Source organism: Oryctolagus cuniculus, chromosome 11, assembly GCF_051225735.1.
Source record: "Oryctolagus cuniculus isolate XC-2025 breed Fujian yellow rabbit chromosome 11, ASM5122573v1, whole genome shotgun sequence".
Classification (NCBI taxonomy): Eukaryota; Metazoa; Chordata; class Mammalia; order Lagomorpha; family Leporidae; genus Oryctolagus; species Oryctolagus cuniculus.
Window position 1 is genome coordinate 119,534,880 of NC_142877.1, and position 20,769 is coordinate 119,555,648.

At 65.0% G+C, this 20,769-nt stretch overlaps 1 protein-coding gene across 3 annotated transcripts in view; it reads left to right on the plus strand.

The window, feature by feature from the left end:
- Positions 1 to 20,769, plus strand: part of PARVB (parvin beta) — an 83,168-nt gene that overhangs the window by 9,910 nt on the left and 52,489 nt on the right. The window contains exon 1 of one of the 3 annotated variants that reach the window (XM_089307711.1): positions 9,532 to 9,554. The exons of the other annotated variants lie outside the window; for them this stretch is intronic. The gene's annotated coding sequence lies outside the window, so the exon portion shown is untranslated. Of the gene's footprint in view, positions 1 to 9,531; positions 9,555 to 20,769 lie in introns of those variants that run through there. 3 annotated transcript variants of the gene reach the window in all.

The window sequence follows — 20,769 nt, forward strand, 5'->3', positions numbered from 1 at the left end:
GCTGGGCCTGTGCAGCCTCCCTCCTGTCCTCGGCCTGCACGGTGGCTCCTGCTGGCCCGGGCTGGGCACGTGGCTGTGGGCCCTGTCTCCTCCGACCAGCGCTGGCTCTGAGGCCGCTCTGGTCTTGTCCTCGTGGGCACACGCGGATGGCCAGTGCTGTCTTGCTCATCTTCTGGTCTCTGGGAGGAGGTCTGCTTCATTTCCATGGACCCAACACGTGGTCTGGAGCCACGGAGCTGGCGGCTGTTAAACTGACCGCGGTAAGAAGGACGTTTTCCTAAACAGCCTGGCTCATGGGGGTTCTTCCCCGCTTCCCCGCTTCCCCACAGGTGCCCACAACGTGCGCGTGTGTGCCTCAACCCCGGGCAGTGCCTGGGAACTGCGTGTGGGCGTTTCTGTCGCACCAGCCCTGCAGAGGGTGGGACACAGACCTGGAGCCAGGGGTCAGCCACTCAGCATGGCTGCTTCTGCAAAGCAGGCTAGTTTTGAATTATCTGAAAAGCAGAGGAAAAGAGGGAGCTTCCGTCTGCTGGTTCACTCCACGGACTGAATCAGGGACCGGGAGCTCCGTCCAGGGCTCCTAACTGGGTGCAGGGCCCCAAGTCCTTGAGCCCTCACCTGCTGCCTCCCAGGGTGCGCGTGAGCAGGAAGCTGGGATCAGAAGCGGAGCTGGGACTCGAACCCAGGCTCCGTCCGGGGTGTGGACGGCGGGCGGCCGCGCAGCCAAGTGCCCGCTCGCGCCTGTGGTCTCTCGATGCTGTCAAGATGTGCATCAAGGGGACCAGTGCCGTGGCACAGCGGGTAAAGCCAGCGCCTGCAGGGCCGGCATCCCTTGTGGGCGCCGGTTCGAGTCCCGGCTGCTCCACTTCCCATCCAGCTCCCTGCCAGCGTCCCTGGGAAAGCGTCGGACGATGGCCCAAGTCCTTGGGAGACTTGGGCACCCACCTGGGAGATCTGGAAGGAGCTCCTGGCTCCTGACTTGGCTTGGCCCAGCCCTGGCTATCGCGGCCATTTGGGGAGTGAGCCGGCAGATGGAAGACCTCTCTCTCTCTTTCTCTCTCCTCTCTCTAACTCTGCCTTTCAAATAAATGAGTAACCTTGGGAAAAAGAGACACGAAAAACACGAGCAGATGGTTTTACAAAAACAAAACAAAACAAAAATCTTTAAAAAAATGTAAGCAGGAGCAGCAATGACCCAGTCTCGGGACATCACACAGGAGCGCACAGTCAGAACCTCACCCTCTCACAGGAGCACAGTCAGCCCTCACCCTCACAGGAGCACAGTCAGCCCTCACCCTCACAGGAGCACAGTCAGCCCTCACCCTCACAGGAGCGCACAGTCAGCCCTCACCCTCACAGGAGCACAGTCAGCCCTCATATCCTCTCACAGGAGTGCACAGTCAGCCCTCACCCTCACAGGAGCACAGTCAGCCCTCACCTCTCAGGAGTGCACAGTCAGCCCTCACCTCACAGGACCACAGTCAGCCCTCACCTCACAGGAGCGCACAGTCTGCCCTCATCTCCTCTCACAGGAGTGCACAGTCAGCCCTCACCCTCACAGGAGCACACAGTCAGCCCTCACCTCACAGGAGCACAGTCAGCCCTCACCCTCTCACAGGAGCACAGTCAGCCCTCATCTCATAGGAGCGCACAGTCAGCCCTCACCCTCACAGGAGCGCACAGTCAGCCCTCACCCTCACAGGAGCACAGTCAGCCCTCACCTCACAGGAGCACACAGTCAGCCCTCACCTCACAGGAGCACAGTCAGCCCTCACCCTCACAGGAGCACACAGTCAGCCCTCACCTCACAGGAGCACACAGTCAGCCCTCACCCTCTCACTGGAGCACAGTCAGCCCTCACTCTCACAGGAGCACAGTCAGCCCTCACCCTCACAGGAGCACACAGTCAGCCCTCACCCTCACAGGAGCACACAGTCAGCCCTCACTTCTCAGTAGCGCACAGTCAGCCCTCACCTCTCAGGAGCACACAGTCAGCCCTCCTCTCACAGGAGCACAGTCAGCCCTCATCTCCTCTCACAGGAGCACAGTCAGCCCTCATCTCCTCTCACTGGAGCACACAGTCAGCCCTCACTCTCACAGGAGCACAGTCAGCCCTCACCTCTCAGGAGCGCACAGTCAGCCCTCACCTCTCAGGAGCACACAGTCAGCCCTCACCTCACAGGAGCACAGTCAGCCCTCATCTCCTCTCACTGGAGCACACAGTCAGCCCTCATCTCCTCTCACTGGAGCACACAGTCAGCCCTCATCTCCTCTCACAGGAGCACAGTCAGCCCTCACCCTCACAGGAGCGCACAGTCAGCCCTCACCTCACAGGAGCACACAGTCAGCCCTCACCTCACAGGAGCACAGTCAGCCCTCATCTCCTCTCACAGGAGTGCACAGTCAGCCCTCACCCTCACAGGAACACACAGTCAGCCCTCACCTCACAGGAGCACAGTCAACCCTCACCCTCTCACAGGAGCACAGTCAGCCCTCATCTCCTCTCATAGGAGCACAGTCAGCCCTCACCCTCACAGGAGCACACAGTCAGCCCTCACCCTCTCACAGGAGCACAGTCAGCCCTCACCTCACAGGAGCACACAGTCAGCCCTCACCCTCACAGGAGCACACAGTCAGCCCTCACTTCTCAGTAGCGCACAGTCAGCCCTCACCTCTCAGGAGCACACAGTCAGCCCTCCTCTCACAGGAGCACAGTCAGCCCTCATCTCCTCTCACTGGAGCACACAGTCAGCCCTCATCTCCTCTCACTGGAGCACACAGTCAGCCCTCACTCTCACAGGAGCACAGTCAGCCCTCACCTCTCAGGAGCGCACAGTCAGCCCTCACCTCTCAGGAGCACACAGTCAGCCCTCATCCTCACAGGAGCACAGTCAGCCCTCACCTCTCAGGAGCGCACAGTCAGCCCTCACCTCTCAGGAGCACACAGTCAGCCCTCACCTCACAGGAGCACAGTCAGCCCTCATCTCCTCTCACTGGAGCACACAGTCAGCCCTCATCTCCTCTCACTGGAGCACACAGTCAGCCCTCACTCTCACAGGAGCACAGTCAGCCCTCACCTCACAGGAGCACAGTCAGCCCTCACCTCTCAGGAGCACACAGTCAGCCCTCACCTCACAGGAGCACAGTCAGCCCTCATCTCCTCTCACTGGAGCATACAGTCAGCCCTCATCTCCTCTCACAGGAGCACAGTCAGCCCTCACCTCACAGGAGCACAGTCAGCCCTCATCTCCTCTCACAGGAGCACAGTCAGCCCTCACCTCACAGGAGCACAGTCAGCCCTCACCTCACAGGAGCACAGTCAGCCCTCATCTCCTCTCACAGGAGTGCACAGTCAGCCCTCACCCTCACAGGAGCACAGTCAGCCCTCACCTCATAGGAGTGCACAGTCAGCCCTCACCCTCACAGGAGCACAGTCAGCCCTCACCCTCACAGGAGCACAGTCAGCCCTCACCTCACAGGAGCACACAGTCAGCCCTTATCTCCTCTCACAGGAGCACAGTCAGCCCTCACCTCACAGGAGCACACAGTCAGCCCTCACCCTCACAGGAGCACACAGTCAGCCCTCACTTCTCAGTAGCGCACAGTCAGCCCTCACCTCTCAGGAGCACACAGTCAGCCCTCACCTCACAGGAGCGCAGTCAGCCCTCACCTCTCACAGGAGCACAGTCAGCCCTCATCTCCTCTCACAGGAGCACAGTCAGCCCTCATCTCCTCTCACAGGAGCACAGTCAGCCCTCATCTCCTCTCACTGGAGCACACAGTCAGCCCTCACCTCACAGGAGCACAGTCAGCCCTCACCTCACAGGAGCACAGTCAGCCCTCATCTCCTCTCACAGGAGCACAGTCAGCCCTCATCTCACAGGAGCACAGTCAGCCCTCACTCTCTCAGGAGCACACAGTCAGCCCTCACCTCACAGGAGCACAGTCAGCCCTCACCCTCACAGGAGCACAGTCAGCCCTCACCTCACAGGAGCACAGTCAGCCCTCACTCTCTCAGGAGCACACAGTCAGCCCTCACCTCACAGGAGCACAGTCAGCCCTCACCCTCACAGGAGCACAGTCAGCCCTCATCTCACAGGAGCACAGTCAGCCCTCACCTCTCAGGAGCACACAGTCAGCCCTCACCTCACAGGAGCGCAGTCAGCCGTGGAGGGCCGGGTGCTTCGCTCTCTGTTTTCCTGAGCCGCGCTGTGACCCTGCGGTCGCTGGTGCGTGGCTGGTCGTGGTCCAGCTCCAGGAGCGAGGCCCCGCCTACAGCCTTCTGACCCCGCCCACTTCACCGGAGACTGTGCCGGTTAGTGAGCCGTGGGTGCACGGGTGTGGCTGGGAAGTTTGGTTTGGAGCAGCGTTGGGAGGACGCGTGAGCCGCCGCTAGGGGCTGCGCGCTTCGGGGACTCTTCTCGCTGGGCCTGGGGTCTGACGTCACCGCTCGTCACCGCCGGTGTTTACTGGGCTCTCCTACACAGGTGTTGGCTGGAGGCTGGCACCTGTGGGGTGCTGTGTCCCTCGCACTAACGGGCTGCGATCCCCCCTTTTAAGTAAGATTTAAGATTTTTTCTTTATTTGAGAGGTAGAGTTATAGACAGAGAGAGGTCTTCCAACCACTGGTTCACTCCCCAGATGGCTGCAATGGCCGGAGCTGCACCAATCCAAAGCCAGGAGCCAGGAGCTTCCTCTGGGTCTCTCTCCCACGCGGGTGCAGGGGCCCAAGCACTTGGGCCATCTTCCCAGGCCACAGCAGAGAGCTGGATCAGAAGTGGAGCAGCCGGGACTTGAACTGGTGCCCATGTGGGATGCCGGCCCTGCAGGTGGTAGCTTTACCTGCTACGCCACAGCTGGCCCCTGTTAATCTGATAGGGATCGCGTGGACTTTCAGATGCTTGGGTGTGGTGCAGTGGGTAAGCCCGGGCTTGCAACGCCGGCACCACATATTGGAGCCCTGGCTGCTCCGCTTCCGATCCGCCCCCTGCTAGTGCACCCGGGAAAGCAACAGAAGGTGGGCCCTGCACCCGCCTGGGAGACCTGGAAGACGCTCCCGGCTCCTGGCTTTGGCCCGTCCCAACCCCTGCTGGTGTGGCCATTTGGGGAGTGAACCAGCAGATGGAAGACCTCTCTGGCGACTCTGCCTTTCAAATAAACAGGTAGAGGAACACATCTTGGGGCAGTGCCGTGGTCCTCGCAGTATCCGCTCTTCCGGTCCTGAGCCCCGGCCGCCTGGCTGCTGGCTCAAGTCTCCCTTAGCAGAGCCCTGGAGCTTGCGGTGGAGACCAGCGTGGCCTCCGTGGCTGCGTTTCCCCCGAAGTGGCTTCTGCCGTGGCTGCTGCCGTCCGTGGTCGTTCCCTGGGCCGATTCCTGCAGCGCGGGCCCGGCGTCGCCCTCCTGCTGCGGTTGGGCCGCTGTTCCTCGTAGGAAGTCAGGGTCACGCTGAAATGGGACGGGACCGGCCCGGCTTCCCGGGAACGGCCTTGGCGCCAGGAGCGCTGTCCTGAGGCCGTGCCACACCTCGTGTTCTCCTCGGGGGGGGGGGGGGGCGGCCCTGCCCTCCCTGGGCCCGGCTGGAGCTCTGGTGCGGGCACAGGGACGGTGCTGTTGACAGTGACCGTGGCTCCGTGAGCTCCAAGGCTGAGAGGCGGCAGGGCCCGCTCACTGCCCCCGGCAGCGTCAGGTACCGCGTAGGGAAGCCTCGCGTGGGCCCCGCCCCCCCCCCCCCCGGTAATGCATGTGCAGGTTTGGGGCAGAACTGGGGGAGTGGTGCTGGGGACCTGGGCCTGCCGCCTGCGGGCTCCAGGGGCTGGGCGAGGGCGAGGGGAGTGAGACCCCGGCGCTCCTCCCAGAGCTGTCTCTGCCGTCTGACCGGATGCGGGGAGCACTCAGGACCACGTGGACAGATCTAGTTTTTTGGGGAGGGGTCACAAGCCCCTGGAGGTGGTGCTTCTACCCCCGCGTGTGACAGGAGCTGGGGACACCCTGCTGGGCAGCAGTGGGGCTGGGCCACGGGCTGAGCTGTGCTCCAGGCACCAGGCTGCCTCCCTCCAAAGATGAGAGGGAGTCCCATTCTACAGATGGGGAGAGTGAGGCTGCAGGAGCCAGGAGCAGCCCGGCCTTCACCCCTGTGCACGACAGCCCCAGGCGCAGGCGTGGACGTGAGCAACCCCAGCGGTGAACGTGGGAGCGAGGGGTAAAGTGGGGGACTGTGGTTCCCCCTGCTTCCTCGGTCCGGGCTCGAGACAAGGGCCCAGGGTCCGCCGCTCCCCTCCGGCCAGTCCAGGTGCTGGCCGCGAGGTGAGAGTGTGCGCCAGTGCAGGGCGGCCTGGGGCTGCAGCGCCGGGGTGGTGCGAGTGCCCTGGGTGGTGCCGATCCCGGTCTGAGCCCCAACTCTGAGCCCCGTGCAAGGAACTCCAGGGCCCCGCAGCCCTCGGCGACGTGGGCCGGAAACCGAGTGGGCTTCGTCCCGTTAAAGCGGGAGACCCCTGCTAGGTGTGGACTGGCTCGGGGTTCTGCCCTTTCGTACCTGCAGAAAGGAGAGACGAAGCAGGAGACGGAGACCGACCTCAGCAGACAGGCCGCTTTACTGGAAGCGAGGAGGTTGGCGACAGCCTGCCCTTGCGATGGGTGCCTCTGGGACTCGGGGTTTCATCCGGGTTAGGAGGAGGGAATTTGCCAATATGGTGGGGGGCAGGGGTGTGGAAGGGCAGCTGGCGGGAGAGCAGGGGGCTCCGTGAAGTCTTCCCCGCCCCCGTCTGTTTCCTAGCTGCCATTTGCATTGCAAGGCATTGAGGGGGGTCTGGTTAGGGAGGAAAGGGGAGGGGGGGAAGGGTGTGACCTTTAACCCCTGCCGGGGAGAGGCCGGCTGGGGACACTGGGACACCGGGACACCGGGACACCGGGACGCCAGTGAGCGGGTTTTACTGCAAAGCTGCCGGCGGCACAGCCATGGGATCCGGGCCTGTCCCTGGGCTCATGGTAGCGCAGCGCGTGGGGTCCCAGGCACACCGAGGGCAGCCGTCAGGGGAGGCCTGGCCTGTCTTCCTCACCAGGTGGCGCCTCTGCTGCCCGTGTCCTGCTGGGGGGCCATTTTGCTTTTCCGGACACAAGTCCCTGTCCTCCCTGGTGTCTCCCAGGGGTCCTCGGCCCGGGGGCCGGCACTCGCTCAGCCCAGGGGACAGAGAGTAAACCTCTCGGCCTCTGCCGGGGAGACCTGTGAGGCAGCCACGCGAGCTGTGCCATCGGCCCCGCCACCCCCCGACCCCGCAGCCCGGGGCCCCAGGTATTCCAGACGATAAAACCGTCTGGCGGAGCAGGTGCGGGCCTCACCTCAGTGCTCCCCGGGCAGTGCGGCCTCACCGCCATCGACGTGGGCCTGCGTGGGCCCTCTGTGCCGTCCAGGGCTGATGTCCAGGGCGCGGGTCCCGTGCGGATGCTGTGCCCTGTCCCATCAGGGGACCGAGCAGCGTGGATCTGGGTGCCCCACTGTGTTGACGGACACTGTGACCCGGTGCCTGTGGAGGGGAGGCCCCGCCCTGGGTCTGAGCGTGTTTGGGGTCCTCTTTCTGCCTTCCCAAACTGTCAGTTCAAAGGAGACCCCGGAAGCCGAGCCCGTCTGCTGCATTCTGCACACTCTCGGATCCCGCGTGTGGCAGGCGTGGGGCGGCCGTGTGGCTTGGAGGCGGGACCTGGGGCCCCGTCCCCAGTCTGCTCTGTGACCCTGAGTTAGGGTCGTGCAAAGTGCTGTGCCGTCCCGGGTTGTTGCTGGCAGCTGACCGGGGGCGCGAGTCGAGTGTCTGGGTGGTGGGTTGGGGACGTGAGAGGTGGGCGGTCTGAACAGAGTGGGCTGCTGGCTGCCGGGGGCCGGGAGCTCGGGGAAGAGGGGTTCCAGGTTTGCAAGGCGAGAGCTGGGCCCGGGCAGTGGTGGCGGTGATGGCCGCACAGCCGGGTGGACACGCGTGTATCCCACAACAGCTTACGAAAGGAACACCGCTGTGAGATTTCACACACACGAGAGTGCACGTGTGTGGTGCGGAAATTAGCTGTGAAGAGGCCCCGTGCTCCCGTAATCGCCTGTCCCCTCCTCGTGCCCTCCACGTGGCCAGCGCCATCTTGAGTGACGTGTTCAGCCTTGTGTCACTCGGAAGAAGCCCAGCCAGGTGTGGGTGGGTGATAGGTAATCTATTAGCTCTGTCTGCAGCGCCAATAGAGTATCACTCAGCTGTCGTCTAACTAATCTGTCTATAACGTGTCTGCCGTCTCTCATCCATCCATCCAGCATGCATCCTCTCGCCTGTCATCCACCCGTGTAGCTATCAATCATCTGTCATCGCCTACCCATCTGTCTCATCTGTCAATCATCCAACTGTCTAGTCATCTGTCTATCCACCTGACAACCTGTCAGTCATCCGTCTGTCAATCGTGCCGTCCATCCGTCATCTATTTACCTCACCCCGTGTCAGTCATCCGTCTGTCTATCCATCAGTCATGTACCTTGACACCCACCGGTTCTGTGCCTCTCCCTCCCCCACCTCGGGTTATTGCAAGGCATTTGCTGTCCAAGTTAGGGCGGCCAAGTCCCAGCGTGTGCAGCTGGAGACCCAGGCCAGCCGACGGTCCGTGTCTGCCCCCGGGCAGGAGAGCACCAGGCTCCCGGCGGCTTCTCCCTCAGCCTTTCCATCTGTCCGGACCCCCGAGGGATCGGACGAGGCTGCCCAGGCCAGGGAGGGTTAATTTCCCCTAGAAACATCCTCGCAGACACACCCAGAAAAATGTTTCACCGAACGAGGCTGGGGTAGGGGTGGCATCGGGCCGCCCTCCCTCGCAGGGTCACACACCTGCCCGCCCTGCGCTCCGTGGGCTGCCCTGGCCTTGACCGGGGCCACGCTGTGTTTTCCCGTGAAAACATTGTGACATTGATGTGACTTTCTTATCCACAGCCCTGCGGTGCAGGCTGAGCCGGGATGGCCTGTGGGCACCGCCTGCCCGCTGGCCGTCCTCGGTCAAGGCCGTGGCTCTCTGTGCCCCCATGTCCCTGGCCAGGTCCCGGGGTCGGCTGCCCGTGGGGAGCGTGATTGCTCCCCTCACTTTTCTCCTGCTTGTCCCAGCTTGGCGAAAGCGCCTGGCTCAGAAACGGCTAGTTGCCTCTCTGGGAAAGTTAAACACATTTAGGGGTAAATTAAATTAGCAGATCTGTGATCATTAGAGCTTCCCAGGCAGGCGCACTGCGGCGGGTGCCGAGAGGCGCTGTCAGCGGGAGCGGCGATCGCCGGAGCCGATGGAGGCGGCGTAACTTGATTACTTGCTCCTGAAACTAATGAACCGACTCGAGAGCCGTGCCAGCTGCTAGAAATAGCCCTGTGCTTTCAAAATATCCCCCGGCGCGGGCCGAGGCTCCTGCCGGGTCAGCCAAGGGTGAGCGCCGAGCGCCGGGCCTGACCTCCACGCTCCCCGGCTGGAGTTTGCCGACCTGAGTGCGCCGGGGTCAGGGCTCGGGGGACTGGGGCTGGGACCGTGTGCCCGCTGTGGTCTGTGGCTTTCGGCGCCCGGTGAGTGCAGCGGGGTCTCGGCCCTCGGTGCAGGGTGGGGGCAGGGCTGGCCCAGCGCCAGACACCTGCCAGGTGCGGTAGGCGGGCTGCCAGGCAGGAGAGGCTCAGGTCAGGGCAGCCGCTAGGGGGCCTGGCTCACGCCCTGGGCAGACTGGACGAGGGCAGGATCGGAGTGGGCACCGGGAGCCTCCAGACCCCACCTCGCTGTCCTGTGAGGTCCCCTGGGCCGGGGCCATGAGCTGCCTGTCCTGTGAGGTCCCCTGGGCCGGGGCCACGAGCTGCCTGTCCTGTGAGGTCCCCTGGGCCGGGGCCACGAGCTGCCTGAGCCGTGGCTCCGTCTCCACGCTCTCGGAGGTGGTAAACGAGAGATCGCAGATCCGGCAGCTGGGCCCCGGGGCTGCGTTGACCGAGCCCGCCCGGCTTCCAGGGCGGAACTCCGTTCCTTCACGGCTCTGCAGCCAGGGGTCAAGACCAAGTGTGGGGCCGGACCCTGCCCCCCCCCCCCACTCCAGTCCTTCCTGCCTCTCCCACAGCCGTGGTCCTCGGCTCCCTGGGCTCACGGCCACGTCCCCCGTCTCTGTCTCTGCCGTCACCTGACCTCTGTCTCCCTGTCCACTGCGTGTGAGCCTGTGTCCGCGTGTCCTTCTAATGACAGTGGCTGGGCCCCACCTGCGCCGGTGTGGTCTCGTGTGAGCTTGGGTGCGGCTGCAGAGCCCCTGATGATCCGTTGAGGCGCTCGGATTCCAGGTGGACCCGAGGGGATGCCATGGAACCTGCACTTGGCTGCTGTCTGAAAGCCACCGGTTCCCATCGTCCCGGTATCTGCTGGGCTGGGGAAGCTGCGGGGCTCACCAGTCTCCCTTCTCTCCCCGAAGCCACGGAGGCCCCGCCCTGGTTTGGTGAGAGAAAGAGCCAGGCCCGAGGACCCTCGGGGTCACCTCTGCCGCTTTGGGCAGCTGTGGGGATACGGCAGCTTTTCCGACCTGCCCACCTTTGAGTTAAATGCCACACACGGTCAGCCCTGGGAAATCCGGGAGCTGGCGCCGCAGCCCAGCCCTGTGCTCAGGGCAGCCGAGGGGCCCGCCCCGGCGCTCCCTGCCACCGTCTGGGCTGAGAGAAGCGACGTCGCTCATTTTGCCTTGGGAAAGCGGCGCGTCGCTTGACAGGCACAGAAGCCGTGTTGTTAAACAGATGCGAAGTCTGCCGTGGCGAGGTTTTAAATAGCGCTCGTCACTCTCTGTGCCGGGCGTGGGGGCGGCTGTGACACGAGAAACTACCTTGCTGTGATCCAGGAAGGGGGAGGGCTGCAGAGGCGGGGCTTTGTGGCACACGCCGGGCAGCCGTGCCGTGCACCTGGCCAGCAGCCCCGTGAGAGGCCGGCCACAGCACCCATTGCGACCCAGGCTTCTCCGACCGGCCAGGAGCCAGGGCTGCCGGCATTCCCGGGGCTTAGCAGTTTGCTAGGACTGCTCAGAGGACTCGGGACAACCCCTGCCTTGCTCTTGGGGGCTGGGCCAGGCTGCATGCAAGAGCAGGAGCTTCCTCTGGGTCTCCCACGTGGGTGCAGGGGCCCAGGCACTTGGGCTGTCTCCCGCTGCTTTCCCAAGTGCGTTAGCTGGGAGCTGGGGCCGAAGTGGCGCGGCCGGGATGGGAACCCGCGCCATAGGGGATGCCGGCGCTGCATGTGGCTGCTGTGCCACAGCGCGGCCCCTTTTCTTACTTTTCTCAGCTCATAAAGGGAACGGTGAGATGCAGATGGTGGCGTTGTGGCCTGGGACCCCACATCCCGTATCGCGGCTTTGCCACTTCCAGTCCAGCTTCCTGCTGAGGCACCTGGGGGGCAGCAGGTGTCAGCTCCAGGACCTGCCACTCGTGAGCGACCCGGATGGAGTTCCTGGCTCCTGGCTGCAGCCTGGCCCAGCCACGGCTGGTGCAGGCAACTGAGGGGTGGACCAGCGGGTGGAAGAGCCCTCTCTGTCACTCTTTCAAATACATAACCGCATCTTACCAAAAAGAAGATCCAGATGAACAGGCAGGTGCAGAAAAGCGAAGGGGGAGGTGTGGCAGGGTCCCGGGTGTGGCAGGGTCCCGGGTGTGGGAGCTTCTGTCCCGGGTGTGGGAGCTTCTGTCCTGTGGAGCTGGGGACAGCTGTCCTGGCCCGTGGCTGTGTTTGCCAGCCTGGAATGCCTGGGACCCCATGGTTCAGGGGTTTGACGGAGGTGGCCCTACATGGGTGGGATCCGGGGTTGGCGCCCCTCTTAGAGGGTAGGGGATGGGCTGAGAGGGCCAAGCTTCCTGGCCTGGCTTGGTCTTCCTGGCCACCGGCCACAGCCAGGAGCCCACCCAGAGTGGCCTCACAAAGGGGACAGACAGCGCTGCTGTGGCCCGGGAGATCCCCAGGCATCTGGGAGCCGCTCCCAGCAGCACCTGCTGCTCAGGGAGCCACAGGGCCAGAGGCCGGTGTGCGGAGTCCTTGCTGTGTGGCCAGGCCCAGGGGTGGTGGCCGGGGCTGGGGCGGGCCTGTGGGGAGCAAGGCTCCCGGGGCCGGGGGCCTCGGCCGCTGCCCTGGTGGAGAGGAGTCGGGAGGCCACTGGCTCAGCCTCTCTGGAGGAGCCGTGCCCCCCCCGGCACCCCCCCGGTCCCCGGGTCTCCAGTGCTCCTGGTTACCACTTCCTTATCAGCCCCCAGACCTCTTCCTGCTTCCTGGCCGGGGGCTGCCCTTGCTGGGGAGGGGACTGCCTGCGGTCACCTAGGGGAGTGGCCTGGGCTTGAGCAGGGTCCCCCCTCCTGCCCTGCTGGGGAGGGGCTGGGGCTGGCTCCGGGAAGGGCTGGAGTCAGGCAGTGGGTGGGGTGGAGTGGGTGACATGGGTGGGTGTCAGTGGGGTGGGGTGGAGTGGGTGACACGGGTGGGTGTCGGTGGGGTGGGGGTGGAGTGGGTGACACGGGTGGGTGTTGGTGGGGTGGGGGTGGAGTGGGTGACACGGGTGGGTGTTGGTGGGGTGGGGTGGAGTGGGTGACACGGGTGGGTGTTGGTGGGGTGGGGGTGGAGTGGGTGACACGGTGGGTGTCGGCACAGCCCTTCCCTTCCCCGTGGCGTGCCCGGCTGTGTGTCTGGGACGTGGCGCCCACGTGGCCACGTCTTCCCTTCCGCTTGCTGTGGGGAGGGGAAGAGTGAGCACAGGACAGGGACAGGAGGGGCTGGGCGGGGCAGAGTTGGTGACCAGAAGCTGCCCAGTTGCAGACGGCGGGAGGGGTCGATATTTCTGCCTGCTTGCTTTTCTTTCTCTCTCTCTCTCTTTTTTTAAAGACTTATTTATTTATTTGAAAGAGTTACAGAGAAGGAGAGATGGGGGGGTCTTCCATCCACTGGTTCACTACCCAAGCGGCCACAACGGCCAGAGCTGTGCCGATCCGAAGCCAGGAGCCAGGAGCTTCTTCCAGGTCTCCCACGTGGGTGCAGGGGCCCATGGGCTTGGGCCATCTTCCACTGCTTTCCCAGGCCACAGCAGAGAGCTGGATTGGAAGTGGAGCAATCGGGACTCGAACTGGTGCCTATATGGGATGCTGGCACTGCAGGTGGCAGCTTTACCTGCTATGCCACAGCGCCGGCCCCTGTTTTTATTTATTTAAAAATTCTTATTTATTGTGTTCATCTACTTGAAAGGCAGGGCTATGGGGAAGGGAGGCGGGGGTGGGGGGGGAGGGAGAGGGAGGGAGAGTCCAGCCCAGGGTATGGCCCGGGCTCCTTTCCTGCCGTTTTTTTTCTTCCTGCGGTTTTTGGCGTGCCTGGGGAGTGGCTCCCAGGCCCGTGCGGCCCCAGAGGAGCAGGGTGGGTGGCTGCTATCAGCAAGCACCAGCCCCATCCTCCCTTCCTCTCTCTCCCTCGTGGGGCCGCACCCCTGCCGGTGCATATAGGAGCCCGCCGCGTGCCTGCGTGCCCACCGCCCTGCCCGCGCCCGCGCCGCCTGCAGCCGCACCTGCGCACGAGTGAGTTGCTTGGTTTCACTCCCTGTCCAGCCAGCTCTGCTCTATGCTGGAGGTGTTTGTTTTGTTTCTTTTCTTCTTTCTTTCTTTCTTTTTTCTTTTTTTTAAGATTTAGTTAGTTGAAAGGCAGAGTTACAGGGAGTAGGGGATAGGGATCTTCCAACTGTTGGCTCCCTCCCCGGATGGCCACAACAGCTGGGGCTGGACCAGGCTGATGCCGGGAGCCAAGAGCTCCATCCGGGTCTCCCACGTGGGTGCAGGGGCCCAAGCACTCGGGCCATCTTCTGCTGCTTTCCCAGGCACACTAGCAGGGAGCTGGATGGGAAGTGGAGCAGCTGGGACTTGAACCCGTGTCCTTATGGGATGCCGGCACTGCAGGAGGTGGCTTTGCCCGCTTCGCCACAGCACTAGCCCCGAGATCTTTTTGTTTTTTGTCCAGGACAGACCCTGAGCGACTGCCTGGGTTTTGTTAGGGAGGCTGCTAGACGCTGGGCGGAGTGGGGGAGGGGTCTGGGTGTGGCTGCAGGAGTTTCGGTGGCAGCGTGGTGGTGTGTGACGCATGGACCTCGGTCCTGTCTTGTCCTGTTGCTGGCTGTGCTCCACATCGGGAGGCCACAGCGAGGGACAGTGCTTGGCGCCGGGTGGGCCTGGGCGGGGCTCGGTGCTGAGTGACAGGTGCCAATCGCGACTGCTGGCCCTGCCCTTCTGTTTTCCCCCAGGAGATGGGGGCGGCGGTGCGGCCACTGGGCACGGCTGAGGAGCCCGAGGCCCAGAGAGGTTAAGCAGAGCGAGGGTCAGGAGTCAGGGGTGTCCCCAGCGGCCTGGCTGTCCGCTCAGACGGCCTCCGGGCAGGTGGTGGCTGTTTAAGCTCCAGGCAGGAAGAGGAACAAGAGCCGGCCCTCGTGGACGCCGGCTGCTTTGTGCCTTGGATCTTCTGGGCCGACTTTGGGAGTGGAAGGAGGGCTCAGACACACAGACCTTGCGACAATTGGCGGGAGAGTGCAGGTGCCGGACAGGACGGTGCCGGTGTGGGACAGGGACAGCAGTCACCGGGCTCCGCTGAATTCCCGACTCAGCCTGGGGGGGGGGGCGGTCAGGAGTCAGCAGGGGTCCCGGAGCCTCGCTCCCCTCGGCATCCTGGGATCAGCGCCGGTGGCAGGGGCGGAGACGCTGAGCAGCCGCCCAGTCCCTCGAAGGCCGCCCGGAAGCCCTGCCCGGCTTTGGCTTTGCGTGGTGAGCCTGCGCGTGCGCGCCCGTCCTCGGAGGCCTGCTGGCAGCCCCTGTGGGCCGTGGCCCCGCCCCCTGCGCCCAGGGAGGGAGCGTGGAGGCCGTGGCCCAGGGCTCACTCTGTTATTTATTTACTTGTTCACTTACTTGCACTTCGGAGCGAGTGCTGGTCAGTTTGCTGTTGGAGAAGGACCCGGGTTTCCCGACGCCGCCCCCGGATGGTTCCAGGCGAGGCGGCGGCCGCCTGTCCTGCGTTTACCGTCATCCTGGACCACACCAGGCAGGACACACGTGGTCTCTGTGGACGGGTCCCCTATCTGCTGGGGCCGTGAGGCAAGGAGGCCTGGCGCCCCCCCTTGCAGGAAAACGCCTTTAAGACTCGCCTGCAAGTGTGTCACCTCCAGGGAGCCCCCCAGGACTGCCACTCGAGCCCTTGCGGCCCTGTCTCCTGGACGTGTGCGGGGACGCATTTTGCGTTCAGAGTGCATGAGCACCTGCTTGCCTGCTCGTCCCAGCTCCTGACCCGTGAGGCTCTCACCGTCAGCTACAGACGGAGGCAGACGGGCTGGAGTCGCAGCTGCTGTCCCCGCGGGCAGCTGGCGTGGACCAGCCCCAGGGACGGAGCAGGGTCCCCGGGCATCCCCCTGTGGGGGGTGTGGCAGCGGACCAGGGCCTGCTCCCAGGTGCTCCTGCCAAGCTGCAGGTGGCATAGAGAATAAGAGGGGGACAGGCTTGGGTCAGGGACGCACAGGTGCTGGCAGGGCCACCAGGGGACACCTGGCAGGGAGGCCCAAGAGGGAACTGGCCACCGGAAGCAGGTGGGCTCCAGCAGAGGGTGGGGGGATATCCTGAGCCCACGGTCCACGTCGCCTGCACGGCCCACCCCACGCGTGTGGCCTCTGTGTCCCCTGGCTCCAGGCAGTGGCCGTCCGGGCTGCACACTTGGCTGGTCTGGCCGTCCCTGCCCGGCCCCAGCTGTCACCCGTGTCCCGAGCGAGCACCTTGCTAGATTTCTGCGGGGGAGGGGGCCCTTCCCGGTTGCCCTGGCAACCAGAGGTGGGCGGCCAAGGCCTTGGGCAACCAGCCAAGCTTCTCCCAGCCCTGGAAGGGAGCCCGGGGCCGGCTGACTCTGGGCTGCTGGGCGGAAGCGTGCAGGCCCCCTCCCCACCCCCAGGGTGGGGGAGCACTAGGCATCATGGTCCTTGCCCCTCCCCCACCTGCCGTGGCTGCAGGGTGTGTGTGTGGCCAGTGAGTGTGGCCGTGCAGACGGCTGAGAGTCCAGGATGTGTCTGCACCAAGGAGCCCCACCTGGGGGTCCCGCCCCTGACCCCGGCTGTCCTTGGGGCTGGGCTTGAACCTGGCGGGCCGGGACCTGTGCCAGGTGCTCCCGGGGTGAAGAAGGGCACAGCTGTGGCCAGAAAGGTCCGACCATTCGGAGGCTCCCGGCTGCTCCCGGCTGCTGCAGCCGTGTCCCTGCCCTGCGCCGGGCCGGGCTGCTGTGCGCAGGCGTCCCGGAGGCCACCCTGGGGAGGTGGTCTCGGGTCTGGCTCACCGAGCCTGCTCTGCTGTTTCCACGTGAACGCTTCACATTCGTGCGAGTTTGCTGCCGGGACCCGAAACTCCCGGGGCCTCGGTGTGGCGGGGGTGGGGTGGGGTGGGCACCTGGGCAGCCTAGGGGACGGTGTGGTTTCATCCACAGCGTTTGCCGCCCACCCTTCAGTGTTTGTTCTGCTGTGTGGCGCAGGCTGCCTGTTTCGGTAACGGGAGCTGTCACCCGGCACGGCGTCTGGCAGAGAGCAGGGGCCGCCGAAGAATGTGCCCGGGGGAGCCTGGGGGTTCAGACAACCCCGTCTCACACCCAACAGCTCCCGACTCCAGCTGCCTGTGAACACAGGAGCCAGGAGCTGCTTCCGGGTCTCCCATGTGGGTGCAGGGGCCCAAGCACTTGGGCCATCCTCCACTGCTTTCCCAGGCCACAGCAGAGAGCTGGATCAGGAAAGGAGCAGCCGGGACTTGAACTGGTGCCCTTAAGGGAGACCTGCGTTGCAGGTGGCGACTTAGCCTTCCGCGCCACAGTGCCGGCCCCCAGGGTCTCCTTTGCCTTTCCCTGTTGCAGAGCGCGGCTGTCCCGGGCGAGCAGCCCCTTCGTGCACCTGGGCAGCCCCGAGGGTGGCGTCAGCCGCTCTCCCCTGCTTCCCTCGTCACCTGTCCTCTCTGGGCTGCAGGGGCCACATGCAGAACCCCGGCGGCTCCCCTGTCTCGAGACACTGACCCACGTCGGCACAGCCCCCTTGGCCGTGTCTTCTGTGGCCGTGGGTGTGCCTGGCCACCCTGGCAGAGACGGGAGCTGTAGAGGACGGAGCAGAGGGTCGGTCCTGTGGCTCCCAAGAGACACCGAGGGGGACTCTGCCATGGGGGCCGCCAGGCTGTTCCGAGCACCCGCCGCCCAGAGCCGGGGGGACAGAGCGGGTGTGGGATCTGGTAACGTGCTCTGTTCCCAGCTGGATGGGGCCTTGAGAGGAACAGGTGCCGTGGACAAGTGGGGGTGGGGAGGGACTCCCACCAGGCCTTCAGCCCCTGGTCCCTCACAGCCTGGTCTCGGGGTTGGCAGCGGGGGCACCTGTGGGGTGCGTATTCAGCTACATGGAGCATGTGCCTGGGAAGAGCCAGGTCTTTGAGTATCCCAGGTGGGGACCGAGATGCGAGCACCAGGGGCCAGTGGCTTCCGGAACCCCCAACCACCCACAGCTGGAAGGGGCCTGGGTCTCTTAGTGGACGCCGCCTTGGAAGCCAGCGCCTCCTCTCACTGCTGCAGGCGAAGACCGGCCACTAGAGGGCGCCGTCCTCCCGACTCTCCTGCGCCCTCCCCGGTGGCGCATCTCTGGCAGGTGCACAGTGGAGTCCATTTTTTTTTAATGACTTAATAATTTAATCTTCTTATTTTCTCAGCAGAGCGTGCTTTGGACTTCCCTAGATACGTTGGGACATTACTGATCAGATTAATTAATACGAGTTTCCCAGCTCCGAGAAACAGCTGCGCGCGCTTCTGCCGGCTGATTTTTTCCGCGGCTGTTTCTGTGTTCTTTATTAAGCGCATCTCTCTAACAACGTGAGAGCCTCGCGGGCTCTTCCCGCTGCCGGAAGCCGCCGTGGGTTCCCTCACCTCCCCGCCTCCGTGGCACACGTGCAGCTTGTCGGCAAGTGGCTTGGTGTTGGAGGGGCTGTGGCTGTCCCAGGGGAGATGGAGCCGTCGCTATTTTGCTGATTTGGGGTCCGTGCCAACCCCCCCCCCCGCCTTCTGCTGCTTCTAGATTCTTTTTGTCCCTTGTCATTAATGAGTGACGCGTCTCGTGACTGGTGTCACCCAGTGTGGTTGATTGATGGACAGGTGACAGGTGCACCCTCCGGAAACCCAGCAAGCGCTGGCTGTGGGTCGGGATGGAGGTGGCGGGGGGTCGGTGGGCTTGCACTGAGGGGGTGCTGGGAAAGTGGGAGGGGAGTGGGAGCCTTTGGGGCCTCGGGAAGCTGGCGCCCGGGATGTGTGTCCAGCTGCCCACCTGAGGGGTGGGGGTTGGGCAAGTGCTGAAGTGCTGGCGCTTTCCCGTCCCCAGGCCAGCCCCGCGGTCTGCACCGGGCCCCTGCCACCCTCCTTCCCCGGCCCGAGGGACTCACTTCCTGCAGCCTTGGGCGTCCCCGTGGACCTTCAGACCTCAGCTCGCCGTGGGGACTCTGGGTGGCCGTGGCCCTTCCCAGGGCGGGCAGTGTCCTGCTGTCTCCCCTGAGAGCTGGAGTTAGATTCCCATGTGGGCTGATCCATGCCAGTGAGCACCGCTCAGGACACACGTGGGTGACCGTGGGAGATGCCGGGGCGCGGGCACGGGTCTCACGGACGAGCAGAGTCCCCGGGAGGTCTGGACAGTTCCCTGACGAGCCCCCTCCTCGTCCGGCACCTGCAGGTGGCTGAGGCCGTTGGTGCACGCCCTGGCTGACGGATCCCCGGGCCTACGCTGTGCTGCGCCCTGGTCCCCGTGCGGGTGCCGACGACGGGAGGGGAGCCGGGGCTCGCTGCTGGCGCGGTGGGCACTGCCGTGCTCCGGCAGCTGGCGCCACAGCCCTGTGATCGGGGCAGCGGGACACGGGCTGCAGCGTGGGCCGTGGCCACATGGCCATTCTCGGAGGCACTTCAGGAGCTGCCGCTCTCTGCCACCTTCTCCCTGGCTGGTCGTGGCCCGGGCTGTGGGGGCTGGGAGGAGAGGAGGGTGGCTCCTGAACAGGGACAGGACCTGGCACTCTGTGGCCCCGAGCGGGGGCCTGGCCAGGAGGGGTGGAGGCGGGACTCCAGGCCTAAGCGGAGAGCGAGGCTCCGCTGCCCCGGCCTTGCGCTGAGGATGGCCCCCGGGCCCCTGCAGGCGTCGGGTGGAGCGGTTGCTCTGCGTGGCTTTGTCTGCAAGGCCGAGCCGCTGCCCGTCCTCCCCACCGGCTCGGCGGCCTTTGTGTGAGCAGCGGCGGCCCCGCGGTGCCGGCTCCCGCCTGCCCACGGCGGCTTTGTGCGGCGAGCGCGGCCCTGACCCTGCAGGTGCCGCTGGGAGCCTCCTGTTCTGATCACCTGGGGACAGAGGGGAGGGAGAGGCTGGCTGTGGGCGGAGGGAGTGAGCCGCGTCTCGCTGGCTGCTAGCATCAGGCACACACACACATGTGCTGTATGTGTGTACACACACGTGCACATGCACACACACACACACACACACACGTCTGCTGATGGGACTTTGGTGCCGGCCGGGCGTGCGGCTGGTCCCCAGCGGGAAGCGCCGGGCTGGCTCAGTGGCCCGGGCACCGTGAGCCCCTCACTGCGGAGCGCGGCCCTCCTGCCGCGGTCTCAGGGTGCCTCGTCGTGACTGGGGTCTCAGTGGCCTGCGCCAGGCAGGCTCGTGTCCGCCGTGATGGGAGCCCCCCTTTTCCTCTGTCAGTGGGAGGTCCCCCCCCCCGATTCTGTGCCGAGCTCCGTTTGGCTTCTGTATGTGCGGCTGTGTTCGCGCGCTCATTCGTGGCACAGGTGTTCGCTGAGTGCTGGTCCCGGGCCGGGTCCATGTGGGCTGCCAGGCTGTGGTCAGGAGCAGGTCCCAGCCACGCCTCCGGCCTCGGGGCTGGGGTGGGGTGGGGTCTGCAGCTGCCTGGGCTGGGTGGGTGTGCAGAGGACGGGTTTCTGGCAGGTCTGGGGAAGGGGGCAGCTGTCTAGACTGGCCTCCTCGGGAGTTGTGTGTGGCCGTGGGGCAGCTGCAGCCGGTGCGTGAGCGGAGGGGCCGCCCCTGGGGTCTCTGGGTGCCACCTGGAGCTGGCAGAGCCCCCGGGACCCCCCACCGGGGACTGGCGTGGCTCACCCTGTGTGTCGCCAGATTGCTCCGCCCTCCTCAGTTTCAGTGACAGAAAACCCAACTCAGGGGCTTGGGGACGAAGCAGAGGTCACTGGTGCATTTGCCAAGCGGTCTGGGGGCGGCGGGTGGTGGGGAAGGCCGGATCCGGCACGGAGGCGGCCACTCGCTCTGTGCTCTGCTCTCTGCTCTCCCGACCCGGTGCCATCCTCGCCAGGTGTGGGGGGTGCTGACGGGCAGCTCCAGGGTCAAGGCCAGAGGGGACAAGCATGGCCTTGGTGCTGTCCACTGCCTCTTAACTGCCCGGCTTTGGCCTGCGGAGCCTGCTCCACTTGGACTGGGATCTGTGGCTGGGAATGGTAGTGGGCGGGGCTGGTTCTCCCCAGGGAGGGCTGAGGGGGCGCTGCAGGGGACAGCATAGCGGCCAGGGTGGGGCGCTCGGTGCAGCCGGGAGAGGCTGGGCCAGTGGGAAGGGGCCCTGGTGGCCGTCCCGGGGCCAGCGTCTTGGACCCCTGCCCTGCGTGCCTGGCGTTGGGCTGGCCGGGGGCTCCAACACAGGGTCCCAAGCGGCACCGTAGTGGCTGTCCGCCCGCCTGCCCCGGGGGCCCCCTCTCCGTCCTCGGGGGGCGGGGGGA